A 17,240-nucleotide genomic window follows, 5' to 3' on the forward strand; every position below is an offset into this window, starting at 1 on the left:
TGATTTGGAATGGGTTTGGCTAAAATGAATTTTTTAAAAAATCGGAATATAATGCACAAGACAACATAATAGATGATATGCATGTTTATTGTATTTTTGTCATTTATATCAATAGAATATTACTTCACCATTCCATAGAATAAGCACAACAATCTCTGTAGCAAAAATTAAAAAAACATAATTTGGTGTGGTTATGTACAAATTATGGTGACCATAGACATATGCTATGTTGTAAGCTGCAAAATTTATACAACAGCTTTTCCTTTGGAATAAAATATTAACTTTCACTAATGGATTCAGAGTCCAGAACTTACTTACTTACTTTATTTATTTATTTATTATTTGAAGGATTGAAGAGAGGGGGAAAAAGCACCCTCTCCTGTTGCTCTCTTTATCATTACTGTTATTGCCAATAGCATTCTGTAAGAAGGGGCAAAAGCTATAATCACATTTCCAGTAAAGTATATAAAATTCTGAACATTAAGAGATTTTTAAGAACTAAATAAATCAAGCATATGGGAGGAAAAGTTACCAGAAGAAAAGTCCTTTCTCATACAGACCACTGTAAATAGTTCCTGGAGTACATTGTACATTCTCATGGTAGAAATGATTTTTATAAAATATATTTGTGTGTGAACCCATGGAACTATCAGTACAGTCCTCACATTAAAAATAAAAATTGACATCCTTACTATCTTCATGCTCCTAATTAACTATATAGGGCTTTTAAAATAATTTATTGACATAAAGAGAAGATTCAGGATCTTACATCTTCTTCATTAAACTGATCTTGATAGTGAGGCCAGAAGTACGTGGTCCCTATTACGATAGTGCATGAACACATTAAGGCTCTGCCATTAACTATATCAGTGAGACCTTGTGCCAAGATGTTTTCATCAGCACAATGGTGTTCAGTGGAAAAATATGCTATTTCACACAAATACTTGGCAGTTGTTGCAATTGCTGCCCCTGCTCCCTGGTCAAATAGTTGCAAGGGAATCTAGATCAGGACTGCAGTGGGGAGGAAGGATTTAATGCCCTCTCTCCCCATACAGTCCTGATCTGTGTCTATTACGGGTTCCAGAAATGGAACTTTCTGTACACTCCCTTGGCATCCCTACAGAGTAGGGATGTGCAAACCGGTCCGGCGGTCCAGCAGTCCAGTCCGGGGGGTTGGGGGTCGAACCAAACCACCCCCAGGTTCCTTCAGACCGGAACCGGACCACCGGGTCCAGTCTGGCCGGTCCACGATTTTTTAAAAAAAGAATTAAATTAGGTGATAAGTACCTTTAGCCCCTTCAGGGGGCTTGCTGAAGCTGCGGGGGGGGGGGGGGTCAGCGCAGCTTCCCTCTCTTCCCACCAGCCTTCCTTATCACTGATGCGGCTCACCGCAGCTGGGTAACTTGAGCATTTTCTGCCCTTTTGGGCCTCCGTAAGAGCGTGCGGCCAACAGCCGAGTGCTCTTATGGAGGCCCGAAAGGGCAGAAAATGCTCAAGTTACCCGGCCGTGGTGGTGATGAGGAAGGCCGGCGGGGGGAGAGGGAACCCACATGACACACACTCCCCCGCAGCTTCAGCAAGCCCCCTGAAGGGGCTAAAGGTACTTATCATCTAATTTAATTCTTAAAAAATATATATTTGTGGACCAGTCTGGGACTGGACTGGGGGTGGGGGGTTCGATGGGAGGCCAGACCGAACTGGCCCTTTCCGTTCGAGGCCGATCCAGCCTTGAACCGAACCGGGCCAGACAGTTCCATGCACATCCCTACTACAGAGGCACTTAGCCTGGTTTTGCCTGTGCTTCAGAGGGTCCAGGAATGAGACAGTGCTTACTACTGTCTACTTACTGTAGAGTAAGAAGACTCCTAAGGAGACCAGCTAAGGAAGGACCCTAACAGTTACTCCCCAACTTAGGACAGTCAGGTCTGGACACCCTAATACTTCAAACAACTAGCTTCCCCTATGGAAACTTTGGCCATCCTGAAGACCTAAGGGCAAGGCAGCCAGGTCGCACCCTTTTTCCAGTTGCTCCTGACCTGGGCATTTTAGCCCTCAGTCACCCCTCCTGAATTATTCTAATCCCAAAGGCCAACATGCCAAGTCAAGATTTAACCTACGTCCAAGGAAATCTCATCATTTAACAATAGCTAACCTCAAAACCCATTGTTCTAAATTAGAAGCTTCCACAGGTAACCATTAACTCAGAAGAGCACTGATTTCGCATGTAGGCTTTACCCTATAAAACAGCTAGTCAAAAGCTCCAGGGCCTACAGCCTCTGGGATTCTCCCCAGGGCTGTTAACCCTCTGCTTTCTCCATCATCACACCCCAGCTTTATCGCAGAGAACCTGACTTGCTCCTCCTCCACATTGTACAAGTAGTACATGGAGCCTTCCCCTCCTTCCCGGGATTTCTTTTTCTTCTATAATTCCCCCTTCCCTTCCCTATGGATGTGAGTGTGTGTGTGTGTGTGTGTGTGTGTGTGTGTGTGTGTGCGCGTGTGCTTGTGACCTGTCAGTCTAGGCTATGTGGTTTTGATAGATCTAAAAAGCTATCCCATGGGGAGTTAGAGCTCAGGGCAAAGTATATGGAAGACAGCCTCTAGCTGAATCCACCAGCCAGGGACATCCATGGCATGCCCTACTAAACATGTCAATGCAGGCCTTTTTAACTTGTTCCCTTTTCTGCCACCAGATCTTAACAACTTCAACCCCAATAGCTCCTCATCTTTGGTGACTTCCAGCAACACAGGTAGCCGCTTTCCTCCCCACTTATAATTCTTGGTTCCCAGGAGCCTAGCATAAATATAGCACCTAGATTGGCCTTGTCATACCTCCTACCAGAGCCAGAGGAGGAGTGGGGAGCTCACTGGGGTGAATCCTTGACTATAAGGGATTCAAAGCAGGTTGGCAAGATACACTTAATTTTAATGTGCGACAAACCCCTCTTTTCACATAAGATTCCTGGGGGAGGTTAAAGTAAGCCCTCCATAAAATGGCTAAGCAGTCCTCCTAGGCCTCCAAGTGTGTGTGACTAAGGCAGACCCAAAATGAAGAGCAGCACACATCAGCAACAAGAATTTATCATTAGATTAAAAGAAAAAGGTATGCAATAAGAACAATTTCCTCTTCATAAAGCAGATTGTAAGAGAGTTTTCATTAATCTGGCAACTCAGATTCAAGCAGTACAATAAAGGGAAATAGCTTCTCTCATGTGTCTAACTGAACGGACTCCTATCTCATTACTCAGAGGCAGGGGTCTTGTCACATTTTCCCAGCTTGTAAGCCAGCTGCTTCCTCAGGGCACTTCTGGGAAAGAACAAACTAAAAAGAAAGCTTTCTCTTCTCCTTCTGGTGGCTATGAGTGTAGTTCCCACCCAGTCCTCTGGATTGGTCGTTCTGTTTTTATTTTCTAAGACTTCCATCCGTATTAGGAAAGGCCCACCTCCCAGCAGTTGCTCTAAGTGAAGTCCAGTCCTCCCTCAAAGCCTTCCCTCTCTACAGGCCTTTTGTTGGAGATTTGGCAGTTGTTATCCTCCAGAGTCAGGAAAGCCATTTACCTCTCTCTAGTTCCTCAGTTTGGTCCCCGTCTGCTTCCTAAACCTCTTCTTGTTTACTCTCTTCCTTGTCTCCACTCTGTTTCTTTCTCTGACTGCCAGATCTCCAGATCAGCTCTTTTCTCCCTTCCCTGCCCGGACTTGTCCAGGTTCCTCTCTCCCTTCCTCTTGGTACTCTGGGCCAGTCCTTTCTTCCTCCTTTGCCCAAATTCTGTTGAGTTTTCTTCTCTTTTCTTTCTGTCCAGTTCTCTGGACCAGCTCTTTTTGTCTTCTCTCACCTGAGCTCACTCAAGTGCTATTCTTCCCCTTCCCAGTCCATTGCCAGGCCTTCTACCTGGACCCGTCTTCCTTGTCCACTCAAACTCTCTCTCTGTCCCTTCTGCCTGCCTCTTCTTGATATTTTGCCGTCCTCTTCTGCCCTATCTCTCTTAGGACTTGCTTCTGCCTTCTACCAGGTCCCTATCTGGCTTCTTTCTCCTTTCTTCCCTAGACTTTCTTGGGGCCCTGTCTTCTTCATTCCCAACTCCTCCACTGAAGCTCTCACCAGCCTCTCCTATCTCTCCCCAGTTGCTTTGGGATTTCTTTTCTTCCCACCACTCGGCTGGTTCTTATACTGACCCTTTTCACTCACTTTTCTTGGCCTTTGTCGGATTCTTTCACTGACTCTTCCCATCAAGTAGACCATCCACCACTGATTCCCTTCCCTGTCTATCACAGCCACAACTGTACATTCATAGGCATAGCAGAGGTAAAGCACTGAACTGGACACTTACCCATCTAAGTGTCCAAAGTACATGGGAACCCCTTTATTAGCATTATAGTCAAGCTTCTTCCTTATATTCAATAAAGTATGATTTTATGTGGACATTTAAACCTGTGATTTTGACTTCCATTTGAAACTGCCTGTCTTATAACCTGAGATGCTCTTACATCCAGGGCCTCCACATTCTTTTTAGTCTGTCCTAGGTGGTGTGGTCGCATTGAAAAGGTGATAAAAATACTGGGGCATGGGGGCACTCCAAAGTCCTTTAGGTCCAGGATCCAAAATTACCTAGGTGCATCTCTGCTTATAACTGCCTTCAAGGTCCAAAAATATGTCCAAAAGTACCCTGTGTAACATGTCAAACACCCCCGCCCCCCCGACACACACACACACACACACACACACACACACACACACACACTCACTACTTAGGAAAAAACAATCATGCAAAGCCCAGTATCATGACTGATGTAATGTATAGTTTGGTCCACACTCCACCATTCACAGCATAGATCATGGATGAATTAATTCTGTAGGCCTTAATGTGACATATTAATTAATAATGTAAAATTGTAATACAGAGCATATTGGTGCACACATTACTTCTTGCTTCTGTATTAACTCAGTGGTAGAGCATCTGCTTGGCCTGCAGAAGGCACCAGGTTCAATTTCTGGCATCTCCAAGGAGGGCTGGGAACGACCTCTGCCTGAAACCTTGGAGAGCCACTGCCAGCCAGTAAAAGACAATACTGAGCTAGATGTACCAGTTGTTTGTCTTGGTAGAAAGCAGTTTCCTATGTTCCTATATTTTTGTTTTTACTTCTGGGTAGCTACTTGTTCATCAGCAGGACCATGGGCACAGGAAGGAGAGCTATACCTCTATTCTCCTCAAGGGATGACAAGCTGATAAAGATCGAGGAGGTTTGCCACTTGGGAGGGACCCATTAGGGAGGAGTGAGAAGAGCAAAGCCAATGTTGAATGGAAACATCTTTAAGCAGTAAGCCAACCCCTTGTTGCTTCCTATGGCACATAAAATTTCCATAGCACCCAAGTACTGGAAAAATAGACTGTGTTCGACGTAAAAGTATCCATCACAGACTTTACAAGAGGGATCTGCTGCACTGAGGCAATGAGGCATAAACAGAGGAAGAAGCATCCGCAGACACAACCATGTGTTCTCAGGTGTTTTGATGCACACAACACAACCAAGCCATGTCTCTGATAAGTCAGAACATTATCTAATTATCACATAGTAACCACTACTGCCCCAAGGGTAATCTCACTGCTATTGGCAAACATGGGTTGTTGTTTTTTGAATGTTGGAAGAAGATGACATTTGGAATTGAGAGTAGCAGCAGTAATCTTTTGTTTTTGTGGAGGAAGGAAACATGTGAAAGAGATCCTATATCGAGCATTCTCCAGTGCGACTAAGAACAGAATGCTCTTCTAAGCAATTTAATTCACATTTTTAAATGACTTGTTAAGACAATTAGGTGTTCTTCAAATGCAGCCTTCCCCAGTCATGTGAGAGCTGCTCTGCAGTGATGCAATTCCACAGGACTGGGGCTGCGAGAGAATGATGCACACGGGTGGGTGGGACAGATGTTTGGGTTTTTCATATGGAATCAGGGCCAGGCAACCATCACAGGAAAACTGTTCCGCTGGGGTTGCAAGTGAAGGGCCACCTAACTTTCTTAGGAAACAGCATCCATGTAAGTTGTAAAGAAATACTTTTTAAAAATCTGCCTCTTAATTGCACCAATCTGTGCCCTCTGAGAGCTTGCCTGCCAGCTCTTCACTCTCACAAGGCAACACACGAAGTGAAAGATATAATTAGTTAGGCAATATATTTTCATTACAATAATCACTATCTTAAGCTCTTTGTATAGCAACTTCCCACTGAGAATCAGTGTGAGTTTAAATATATTAAAGATCATAACACATAGCAACAAAGGGATACGTTTTCTCCATTATGGAGATGGAGCAACTGATGTACAATTGAGTGCAGCACTTGTCCGTCATCACAAATGATGTTCTGTAGAATAACATGGCCATAACATTTGCATTCATCTGTAACCTTGAAGTGATTAATTTTGTATGTGCATCAGACTTCTCTGTAAAAACATCTCTTGAGAAGGTTGAGCATCTTTTTCACTAATCCTATATGTACCGTCCTCTACATTAAGTAAGCAGCTTGGGGGTATTGCTGGACCCAGCTCTGCTTTTGGAACCTCAGGTCAGGTGGAGGCGGTGGCCGGGGTGCCGTTGCATGGCTTCAGATGCACTCCTTTCTCGAGAAGACATATCTGGCCACAGTTACCCACACCTTATTCACATCACGGCTGGATTACTGTAATGCACTCTATATGGGGCTGCCCTTGAGGAATATTCGGAAACTGCAGCTAGTACAAAATGTGGCAGCTAGGATTTTATCTGGAGCTGCCCACTGGGATCACATCAGATGCATTTTGAAAGAGCTGCACTGGCTGCCAGATTGTTTCCGGGTCCAATTCAAGGTGCTAGTTTTGACTTTTAAAGCCCTTAACGGTTTGGGCTCTGGATACCTGAGGGACTGATGGCTCCCAAGGGTTGCTGCCTGCTTGACAAAGTCATGGCTCTGATCTGGGTGCAGACAATGAGGGAGGCTCAGCTGTCGTGCACACGGGACAAGGCCTTCTCTGTTGCTGCCCCCAGACTCTGGAATGCTCTCCTGGTGGCTATTCACTCCTCAGTCTCCATCACAGCTTTTAGAAAGCATGTGAAAACTTGGCTTTTTACCCAGGCTTTTATGTGATTGTCTCCTCTGCTGCTTCTTTGTATTTTGTATGGTTATTTTATGCATGTGTTTTTAAATCTTTTTAGTTAGATCTGTTTTTATTTTTTAGCTTAATATTTTAATTGTGTAATTTTTATTTGTTTTACTTGTTTTAATTTTTCTATGTGAACCGCCCTGGAATTGTTTTAATGAAAGGCAGTATACAAATTTAACAATCCATCAAGATAAACAGCAGAGACATTGTTCCATGTCCCACCATTATCAGAAGTGCAGTTGGCAGTGACATATGACAGGGTCTTTTTTTGGTAGTAGCCTTATTGCATTATGGCGGAAACAGTGCCAAGAAATCATGTGACATATCTGCATACTCTGAATGTCTAGAGGGCAAGTGAACAGCATTCTGGTCACTGTATCTGCTCCAACCTACCCATGCTCAGTCAAACCTTTGAACAGAGTCCACAAGAATAAAGGTTTTACATGTGATAGGAGCCCTACAACATGCTCCCCCCCCCATCTTCACATCATGACTAACTCGACTATTCAGTGGCCAACATCCAGACTAATGAAGTATTATAGCAATAGCAATAGCAATAGCACTTACATTTATATACCGCTCTATAGCTGGAAGCTCTCTAAGCGGTTTACAATGATTTAGCATATTGCCCCCCAACATTCTGGGTACTCATTTTACCGACCTCGGAAGGATGGAAGGCTGAGTCAACCTTGAGCCCCTGGTCAGGATCGAACTTGCAACCTTCTGGTTACAGGGCGGCAGTTTTACCACTGCACCACCAGGGGCTCATTATTAGTACTGCTAATGCTGTGTGTGCATTATTGATACAGGGGAAGGCCCTTATTATTGATCTCCCCTTCCCGCTGAAGCCCATCATGATTACCCAAAATATATCCCTGGCTGCTTAATGTTCAGGGACATATTTCTGGGAGTCATAGTTGCCTTCAGAGGAAAAATTGCTACTCCCATGTAGCCTATACTTCATTAGTCTGGATGCCAGCCAGTTAGTCCTGACTCTGTTTTGAACACTATGGTAGAAAAGCAGTGCAGAAATTTAATAAATAATAGTTGAATAAATAATAGCCAGTCACTCCTGATAGGAATGATTACAAGCCCTCATGAGTGACTGGATGTTTCATCATCTCAGCAGAAGTCGCTGCTCAGGGTCTGCTTCTTTCCAGCAAGATAAGAAATTCAGAACAGCAGCCCATGCAGAAACACAGAAGCACTTTCCAGACAAACATGTTCAAGTGAAAAGGTGATTTCATCGGGGGGGGGGGGGGGGAGTGTAATCTGATCCATTGCCAGGCCTCCCAACCCAGCTGCTCCAGACCTTGGCATCCCAGGTAAAAAGCGAGGAAGGTGGAAAACACAGCCTGTCCTTCCTTACTTTGTGGTTGTCTGGAGCACCGCAGCAGTAAAAAAAGCTTCCAGGAGTGGCAGCCATAGAGTGCTGGGGAAAGCAAGGCCAGGGAGAGGAATGCTGCTATACTGACATGGGCTGCCTCTCTGCTGCTCGCATGGTGCATTGTGGGATATAGGAAGACTTCCTTCTCCCGATCCCACGTTGGGAGTCTGCCACTGCACCGATTGTGTGGGCACATGAGCGGCAGAGCCCAGAGGAGGCTCCAATCCTGCCTTCCCCCACCCAGCCCACCCCACGTGGTCACGTGAACAGCCTCAATCTCTTGTTCATGAATCTCTTATATCGTATCTAGATTGCTTTCTGGTACCCTTTTCACCATATACATTTTAGGTACCTAGAAATAAAGTGTGTGAATGGGTCAGCATGAGTTTGGAAATACTTTTTTGTGATATGGTACATTCCTAAGAAAGCCAGGATTGGACATGCTGGGTGTAAGCCTTAGTAATCTATGGAATGGCTCTCAGCTACAATGCAGAAGTAAATAGTGAAGCAAGGCCTTAACCTTCTTCTTACTGGCCATTGTGATGCATGCTGAGCTTCTGGCTTGTACAAGCATATTGTCTGTCAAGGGTACTTCAAGATTTTCTTTGGCACTCTGAACTGGCTCCCATTTCTTGGGGCTGCTTGATACACAGAGCACAAAGCAGCTTAATACTCTTGCTATTAACACTCAAACTGCACTGAAAACACTTCATTAAACAGCCTACTGCAGTATAATTGTTTAATAATATTTTGATTAGGTTATTTAGTTGACAATCCTTGCTGTAAAACATTGTCTTCCTATCAAGTGACTCATTGGCAACAAAAAGCAATAGCAAAATGCTCCAGCTTATTAAAGGAAACAAACACAGATGAGCAGAGTGTTTCTGCCTTTGCATTTATAGGAAACTCAGCTTCTCTTTGCCTGAAGACAGTTGTGCCATATTTCTTACTTTAGCGGAGGAGATTTGAAACTACAAAGCAAGGTGGTCCCTTTGCCTTATTTACCATGGGCATTTTTTAATTCTCAAGAGGCATTTTTCTGAGCAAAATGATCTTTTTTTGCATTTTCATCAATGGATAGGTTAGAACAGTGCGGCCATATACAGAGTGGCAAAATGAGGGCTGTTCAGCACTGCCCATGCATGCAGCTGAGTGTGTCTAAAACACTGTCTGTGGCACTGTAGAACAGGGCTGCTCTGCTCCAACTTAAAATGGCACAACTGACTTACAATTGTGCGACATTGCCAATATTAGTTCCAATGGAGGCAGTAACTTTTAAGTCAGAGTGGTATTTTAGGCACACGTGACTGCCATGGGTAGGGCTGAATAGCCCATTTCTCTGCACTATATGTGGGTGGGTATTTTCAAACTGTGTTGGAGGACACCCTGGAGTTCCTCAATGAGAAAACTGGTCATTGTTAACCAATTTCATTGTAAGATGTTTTGCCTAACCCTACTGGTCTTCCTTACAGTTTGTAGCTATGGAAGGATGTTCTGTGTGATATTGGGCTCACTCTGGTTTTATTAGGGACAGCAGTAGGACTGCATTGCCCCACAGTAACTGAATATGTGCCCTTCATTAAAGTCTAGAATCCTCTCAATGCATCTGGAAAAACCCAGCTATATGAGTCCCATAGCATGCATGAAAACCATACTTATCTGTTGATGATGCCAGACTTATTGGTACACTGACAAAAATAAATTTTTGTCAGTGTACCAATATTTAATTATTATTATGATATTTAAGTAATATTGTGATATTTAAGTAATATTATGATATTACTATTTAATTATTATTATGATATTTACATACAGTCTACCAGATGTTATTGACTGGATTTGATACTTTAATTATCGGACCCCTTCCAAGGGTCTAGGATAACTAAAGAAGAATTAAAGATAGCATTGCAGTATTTGTGCTGATGAGTAGAATGGCCTTCTGTAGCTGATGTGTTGTAATTTTATTGATGCCCAAGGTGTCAAGATGGTGTTCAAGTTCTTTTGGTACTGCACCAAAGGCACCAACAACTATTGGCACCACTACTGTTTTCTTATTCCAGAGCCACTCAGTTTCAATCTGAAGGTCCTTGTATTTAGTTGTTTTCTCCTATTGTTTTTCTCTGACTCGTCTATCCCCTGGGATTGCAGTATCAATGATCAGAACCCAATTCTTCTCTATGACTGTCAAATCTGGCATATTGTGGCATATTGTGCACTAAATGCCTATCAGTTTGTATTCAAAAATCCCAAAGGATTTTTGCCTCCTCATTTTCTGTGACCTTCTCAACTGGATGATTCCACCAATTCTTGCTTGCTGGCAATTTGTAATTCTTGCAAAAGGATTATTCATTATCATTATCATTAACCTGTTATTTATTATTTACTTCTGCAGTTCTTTATTCTTAAATGTATACCCTACAGGGCAATATTATACTGCAATTTGATCTTACAGTGTTACAGTTTCCCATCATTGTGGTGATTCTCTTTCTTTAGTAGGGGGAGAGCAACTGGCTGTATCCATCCCCAACACAGCATCCCTCCAGTGGCTGTTGCTGGTGTCTGTCTTATGGTTCTTTTTTAATGAGCCCTTTGGGGACATGGAGCCATTTTTAAAATTTATTTATATCTATGTAAACCACTTTGGAAACTTTTTGTTGAAAAGAGGTATATAAATATTTGTTATATCATATCATATATCACAATCCTAACTGGAGTTTAGGGCAGTGCACCAAGCAAATTATCAATGCTGGCATTGTTTCTGATCAGATACCAATTGAATTGCATCACATTGTAAATGCAGAGAGCTATACATTGAACTGATTGGATATATTGGACTGGTTCGAAATATAGGAGGCTTACCTTAATTCAAGAAAGGGGGCTACTCACTTGCTTTCCAAGCAGCCATAGCAGCCATAGCAGCAGCATTTTAAATGACTATTCCCTCCACCAGCAATTGCCTCACAATGCCCTGGGGAAGGAAGTTTTTCCCAGTAATGCCTTGGGGAAAGGACACAACATATGGGGTGATTGCAGAGGGAAAAGATCACAATTTAAAGTGCCACCAGTGTAGTTGCCAGACAGGCAGCCAATTTCTAGTTAGAAGACAGAAGGAACATTCCTTTCATGAATTCGGGTAAGCCCCCCACTCCTTACTGATATCATTCAATATGAAACCATATGATTTCATATGGTATTGATTGTATGCTTTTACTAGACATGTTTTTAATCATATCATATCAGATGAAAAATTGTTCAATAAGACTTGCGTTGTATCCGTATTTGATTACCCACCTGGTGAGATGCACACCCCTACTGGCGACGTCAGGGACTGAACCTGGAACCTTCTGCAGGAAAAGCATGTGTACTATGCCTAAGCTACAGCCCCTCCTTATGGTTGTATCTCAGTTTTGGTAAGTACAATTTTCATTTTAAAGAACAATTAACCATAGGAGAATGAAGGGAAAAGCCAATGAAAACTGATCAAATAAACTTACCTTTAGATATAAAACTTGGACTTCTAGTATTCAAAAGTCTATCAGGCCTTAATTATTTCTGCATTTCCTGGGTTTCCTTTTACATAAAGTGGAATATATTGATACATCTACATAGGGAGCTGTCCTTCTTGTCAAACCAGGAAATGCCAGGGCATTTGTAAATGGTTCTTGTCTAGATCTAGCAAGCATTGATTTCTAACCGGCTGTCTATTACTAGACAGGCAGCAAATATCCAATGAAGGCTTTGTTCACGTTCACATTTTTAACTGTCATGTAGTCTTACACTGAATCTTGTTGCATTCGGCAGTGACACAGGAAGATGGAATGCCTGAGAACATGAGGTGACAGGATAGTGAGCAATGAGATAGTCCTATTCCCAGTTCAATCTGGATTTTCTTTGATATTTAAATATCAGACTCCAAACAAGAGAATGCAGATCTACAGCTGGCATGGCACCTGGTTTAAGGATTTCATTACCCTTCAAGAAACCTGAGATTTCAAGCCTGGAATGCAGTTGTGTCTGTACTATTCTAAGTATATTTGGTTTAGTGAGGGCCAGACTCTCCTTAACTGAAAACAGTTAGCCCATCATAAATTAATTGATTGGTTTAGTACATTTCTGTACTGCCCCATACAGAAGTCCCTAGGTAGTTCACAATCTTTAAATAACCCATTAAAACATTAACACGATTAAAATAATTTAAAATATAAATTAAAATTCTAAAAACTGAAGCTTTAAAACTATAAACCAAAAACCTGGCTAAAGAGGAACGTTTGCAGGTCCCTCTTAAAAACATTCAGAGAAGGGGAAATTCTAATTTCATTAGGAAGCATGTTCCAGAGTCCAAGGGCAAATCTAGAAAAGGCCCAGTTTCTAGTCACCACCAACCACCACTGAGCTGGTAGCAACCATAACCAGACCTCCCCAGATAATCTTGATAGGCAACAGGGTCGATGAAGAAGAAGGCATTCTCTTAAATACCTCAGACTCAAGCCGTTCACATTAATGAACTTTCTTGCAGAAGACTTGGAAAAAGACTTGTCTGGAGATTTGTCTTCTTGTTCAGTACATTGGTGTATCCATGCTAATAATGGCGCACATGTACATCTTCTCTATTGACCCCTGAAAATTGTAGCTCTCAGCACATGAGCTCTCTCGCCATGGGTGAGAGCTACTGTGAAATTCAACCACCAGCACACCAGCAAAACATAATGCTTGTGAGTAGGTTTTAGAAGCACGTAAATGGTTTGCAAGAAACAAATCAAGCTGAACAAATCAAATATAGAAAGATACTCATCAAGCCAAAAGCTGCATGGACCAACAGTCTGGTCTTGTAGTTCACAGCAATCAGTGAGAATGTCATCAAGATTTAGAGGTTAACTTTGAAGGATTCCTGTGCATGCGCCTACACAGAAGCTGGTTTGGAGTTCATATACTTACCACTGGAATTTCATCAAGACTACGGGGTTAATATTTAGAACACTTCTCTGTCTGCATCTGCCAACAAAGCAGCCTGGGCAACTTGAACATTGACTACACATGCACAGATTACTCTTTCACATTCTGTACCAGAAGGGCTTCTAGGGTAAATGATGCTCAGTACATAATAGGTTTATATTCTGAACCTGCTAATTACGGACTTCGGGATATTGCTACATTGTTCATTTATCAACTATTCCTTTACTGATAAAAAAGAGATAGGAAAGACAAGATTGCTCAGCCATAGAACATCTTCCCCTACCCCTCAATTGCCATACAGATTCAGTCTGGGAAATGCAAATATATATATATTGTGTGTTCTGTGTATGGATCACTGAATCCCCTTTTTGATTCAAAACTGATGTACCACATAACTGACATTCTCCAGATATAGATTTAAAATGCTATAAAGTTATTCACATGACCTCTTACCTGGGTGGGCAGGGAAGCAGCTCCTACCTTCCTCTCCGCAGATGATCAAAGGAGACAAGTGAAAGTTGCTGATCATCCACCCACAAGTGTGTGTGGGCAGCAATCAGCAGTATTTGCCTGGGAGAAGCAAAACGCATTCTGGGTCCTCTACAGACCCAAAATGCAGCATGTGTGCAGTGGAGTGGCTGCTTTTGGTATAGCTACCACTCTGCTCTGCACAACCACTCATTCTCCCCAGCTTACTGCAGGAAATGGGGGCAGGCTAAGGGGAAAGCCCAGTTACCCAGGGGCAATTCACATGATCACCTACGAAGGTAAAATGAACTACAGGTGACTATGGTTCACCACAGGTTTGTTTTACCTTGGCAAAAGCCTAGTTCCCAAAGTTGAGCTACCTTCTACTGGAGCAGCCGGGAGCCCTCTGCTCCCAGTGATCGATGACATGAGCTGCCTGGAGTCGTGTCGTGAGAACAGCCCTTATACAGGACTGCTCAACTTCAGACCTCCTGCAGACGTTGGCCTACAACTCCCATAATCCCCAGCTATTGGCCACTGTGGCTGGGGATTATGGGAGTTGTAGTCCAAAAAGATATGCGGGGCCTAAATTGAGCAGGCCTGCCTTATATATTGTTAACAACACCATTTTGGATTTCTGATGGAGAGAAGCCATGTCAGAGAATTTGTGGGCTGGAAGTTTTGTCAGAAAAGTTTAGATATCTGTTCTTGGGAATAGATTAAATAATTTAATCTAATAAATAGATTAAATATTTACAAAAGAGAAAAGTATTTTATGTGCATTTATTAGCATTATGTTTTTGTGCCTCATAATAATTATAGCCATGTTGTCAATAGTAGTCTACAAACCTGCCCCTCGGGTTTTGAGAGAATTTAATAACTTCTGTTGAAAAGCGCTGTATAAATAGTAGTACTAGAAATCTTGTCAAATACTTGAAACACTGAGGGATTTTTTTAAAAAATGCAACAGGAATGCAAACAGAAAGAAAGGTTCTTTCTGTGCTGCCCCTTCCATGCCAGCAGTCCCTTTAGAAGCACAACATATGCCTTCCCTTTGTGAAGAGTAAAATGGCAACCACTAGCAAAAAGTATACACTAGTCAATTCTGACCTTGAAATTATAGGTCCAAGCATGTTCAGGAGCAATTGGTTGAATTTCCTGCCACATTGTGGATTCTGTAGTTCTCTGCCCAGAAAAAGAACCCCTATAAATCCCATGAATCTTGACAGGAAATTAAATTTTAAGCTCAGGAGACTAACAGGCAATTCTGTCAAACCCTTCAGAAAAAAGAGTGGTGGTAGTTTGAAAAAGGAAAATAACTGGTAAGGAGGGATAGTGGTAATGGTGACAGCAAATGTCATTTTGAGCCTGACTCAACAGCCCTGCTGGATCAGACCAAGGCCTATCTAGTCCAGCATCCTGTTTCACACAGTGGCCCATCAGATACCTCTGGGGAGCCCACAGGCTAGAGGTTAAGGCTTGCCCTCTCTCCTGCTGTAGCTCCCCTGCAACTGGTATTGAGAGGCATCGTGCCTCTGAGGCTGGAGGTGGCCTACAGTTACCAGACTAGTAGCTATTGATAGACCTGTCCTACATGAAATTGTATATGCCCCTTTTAAAGCCATCCAGGCCATGCTTTTATAGCATTCCTTTCTGTGGCGAGGGTTTCATATTCCCTCAGACTTCACCTGTATTCACTTGTTGTCAATGCAAACTTAATAGTCACCCCCTTTTTAAGCACAGGGATCTGTGCCTTTGACGTGCATATTTAAAGCATAAGGTAGACCCCCATAAAATTGTTTATATTATAGTAACAATCACTTCTTTCTTTTGGCTTCATTCAATGAACTTGGGTAGAACGATTGTAAAGGAGGGCAGGACTGGGATTATTTTGTCTTCTGTTTGTCTACAAAAATCAATGAAACTTAATATTTAAAAAGAAATGTAAATAGTATGTAAATAGATCCTTGAACGGATAAAGTAAAATGTAGGTTGGCTAGAAACAGCTGGAATGATGTGGTAGAGCAAATTATCTAAATAATTGATCAAGCTAGAGGCTGACTTCCTCAGAGCTGCTAGAAACAGCAAAAATAAATAAATAAATAAAATAAACAAACAGGACCCTCAGATTAAGTGATATCTGCATTCCTAATATAATTACCACCTGGTCAATACATTAACTGATGTTTGGGGTACACTAAAAGTGGAATATATGACCTGTGCCTAAAATCAGTAGAAACTAAACACTATTAAATATACTTGGAAAGTGAGACGGTTGGTATTCCTACACTACTAAAAATAAGTAATTCACATTAGAAAGACAGGGAAAACTGTAGTCCTAGCAAGCCTGAAAATATATGTGTGTGACATACGGTTCCAGTGGGGAATCCCTGATTGCCTGGCAAAGCCTCTTATATCTTCCAGTTTGTGCTGCTTTCCTCCCAGCATGTCAGCAGCTAAGCTGTGGACAGGATTGAAAGTTTTAGCATGATATTATAGGACTGTAATAGCAAGAACAACAATAAAAAAGAGCCTGTCTGTACACTACAGGGTACATTTAGTTATTTTCTCTATCCAGAAGTAAAAATCATAGCCAACCAAGGAGTGATTAACACACAAAGCAATTCCCTGTGGTGTGGAATTAAACAATTTTATTATATTGTCTCCAGACGCTGGCCTGAGTAAACTATAATACATTCTCACTTGAAATCTTTTACCTCTCTGAATGTTATCAAATATGCAATGTGATCCTCTCATGTTTATTCCAAAGTAAGCCACATTGCATTCAATTGGACTTATTTCCAAGTAGTTATGCAACCTTTAGCACAAAGAAACTTGTCTGAAGAATATTCTCCCCATCCAGTGACACTGGTCAGGGGAACACAGACAAAGAAAATAATAAATCTTGGCTGCTGGTTGTCTTTCTCCTTCCTGGATGCAGCTTCAAACTGCACCTGCTAGCTATTGAGTAACAGAAGCACTATATGTTACACCCACTACAGAGATAATACTGAAAATGGCATTCTGTGGCATGTTTTCCCAATTCCTGCCACAGCTTTTAGGACCACTTTCCATATGAAACTGAGGAAGACTCCATTAATCAACAAAATGACTTATTTCATAAGATGGCACCTTCAGCCAGTCCCTGAGTTCATATGCATCTTCTCCCCTTGTCCCCTTAGCTAAGCAGGGTCCACCCTGGTTGCATATGAAAGGGAGACTAGAGGTGTGAGCACTGTGAGATATTCCCCTTAGGGGATGGAGCCGCTCTGGGAAGAGCAGAAGGTTCCAAGTTCCCTCCCT

The 17,240-nt window shown here is 42.3% G+C and overlaps 1 long non-coding RNA gene across 3 annotated transcripts in view; it reads right to left on the reverse strand.

The window, feature by feature from the left end:
• The window catches only part of LOC128339758 (uncharacterized), a 32,624-nt gene extending 17,428 nt beyond the window's left edge, over positions 1-15,196 (reverse strand). Inside the window, exon 1 of one of the 3 annotated variants that reach the window (XR_008313201.1) lies at positions 15,048-15,196. This is a non-coding gene — a long non-coding RNA (uncharacterized LOC128339758). Of the gene's footprint in view, positions 1-14,283; positions 14,424-15,047 lie in introns of those variants that run through there. The other 2 variants (XR_008313200.1, XR_008313199.1) reach the window with 2 other exon arrangements.
• Between the last annotated feature and the right edge of the window lie 2,044 nt (positions 15,197-17,240).

Source organism: Hemicordylus capensis, chromosome 1, assembly GCF_027244095.1.
Source record: "Hemicordylus capensis ecotype Gifberg chromosome 1, rHemCap1.1.pri, whole genome shotgun sequence".
In the NCBI taxonomy this organism is placed as follows: Eukaryota; Metazoa; Chordata; class Lepidosauria; order Squamata; family Cordylidae; genus Hemicordylus; species Hemicordylus capensis.